This window comes from Pseudophryne corroboree, chromosome 1 (assembly GCF_028390025.1).
Source record: "Pseudophryne corroboree isolate aPseCor3 chromosome 1, aPseCor3.hap2, whole genome shotgun sequence".
NCBI classification, from domain to species: Eukaryota; Metazoa; Chordata; class Amphibia; order Anura; family Myobatrachidae; genus Pseudophryne; species Pseudophryne corroboree.
Genome location: NC_086444.1, coordinates 1,103,778,423 through 1,103,780,277, shown reverse-complemented (window position 1 = coordinate 1,103,780,277; position 1,855 = coordinate 1,103,778,423). Strand labels below are relative to the sequence as shown.

Genomic DNA, 1,855 nt, shown 5'->3' with positions numbered 1-1,855 from the left:
GGCATAATTACTGGGGGGCAGGGTAATTTTTAAGTTGATAATTTTTGTATGGCCCCCGAAGGATTTTAGAAACATCCAAATGGCCCTTGGTAGAAAAAAGGTTCCCCACCCCTGCTCTACAGAATTACTTAATGGAGAAAGATTTGGGTGTTCTCTTTAACAATAGATTTACTATACAGGTTGAGTATCCCATATCCAAATATTCCGAAATACGGAATATTCCGAAATACGGACTTTTTTGCGTGAGAGTGAGATAGTGAAACCTTTGTTTTTTGATGGCTCAATGTACACAAACTTTGTTTAATACACACTGTTATTAAAAATATTGTATTAAATGACCTTCAGGCTGTGTGTGTAAGGTGTATATGAAACATAAATGAATTGTGTGAATGTACATACACTTTGTTCAATGCACAAAGTTACAAAAAATATTGGCTAAAATTACCTTCAGGCTGTGTGTATAAGGTGTATATGTAACATAAATGCATTCTGTGCTTAGATTTAGGTCCCATCACCATGATATCTCATTATGGTATGCAATTATTCCAAAATACGGAAAAATCCCATATCCAAAATACCTCTGGTCCCAAGCATTTTGGATAAGGGATACTCAACCTGTAGTAACAGTCAGTGTTGGACTGGGGCATGAAGGGCCCACCAAGGAAATGCAGTGGTAGGGGCCCATGTTTAGAGGCTTGGCCAACTTATAGTGTATGGTCTGGGCCCCTTGATAAATATATAAATAAATACATAGTCCTGTGTAAAAATAGAGATTAGTACTGCGCCACATGTGGTGTAAAACAGATATGTAGTTTTAAGTTAAACAGACTGCCCTTAATGATACTCCCCAAATGCTAATAATGGGGCGTCAGCTTGGTCCCTCAAAAATCCAGGGTGGTAAACCCTGAGATACAATTGTGTAAGATACGGGGGGAGAGAGAGATAAACGGTAATTGATTTCATATCCGTCTCTCTCCTCTTCATGTTAATTCCATCCTAGAGTCATCTCAGTATCTTCACCAAAGCACACATCCAAACCCCCTTCCCTCCCCTCCACCCTATTATACACACCCTTCCACAAACATCAACGCACCACCACTACAACCCCCCCCCCCCTTTCCCCCCCCCCCTTCCCCCCCCTCCCCCCCCCCACCCTATTCACCCTACCACACCTCCCTACACTTCCGCCTACCTAGATAACTCCACTCATCACATTATATGTATACACATTCACTTAATTAAATATAAAGAGTAGTACATACTAATGAGGTGCGGAGCAAGTGCATATTAAGGCACAACGTCGGTACAGTCATACCTCGCTGGAAATGCCCAAATACATCCGATCTTGGAAGCCAAGCAGCTTGGGCCTGATCAGTACCAGTGAGGGGGACCACCTGGGAAGATCAGGTACTGTATGGAACGAATATTCATAGAGGCCTATGGAAGATAATGTACTTTGAACCGTCATCCAAATAGTATGGGTAATTGTATATAATTGTATATAATTAATCACTCACATATATATATTTTTTAATATTTTTTAATATTTTTAATATTTTCAATGTGCAAATACGGTCTCACATTCGCGCACTGCACAATCTCATAATATGGTTATTTAATATTTATTTGATAAGGATCTATATACTGAGTAATACCCCCTTTAAACAAAAAGGCTAGATATTGCACTATTTAACATAAAATGATGCACTTTATATTATGCTGCTGTTCATTATCCGCATTGTGCTACTGTTTAATATCTGCATGCATATCATATTGCTGTTTACTTTCTACATTATCCATTTATGATCAGATATCCCACTGGGCATAGACTTTCAATAAGTTATGTAGGAGTGTA

The 1,855-nt window shown here is 39.0% G+C and overlaps 1 pseudogene; it reads left to right on the top strand.

Moving 5' to 3' along the window:
* The first annotated feature begins 1,301 nt into the window (after positions 1-1,301).
* LOC134947298 (5S ribosomal RNA) lies at positions 1,302-1,419 on the top strand (annotated as a pseudogene).
* Positions 1,420-1,855: the final 436 nt, after the last annotated feature.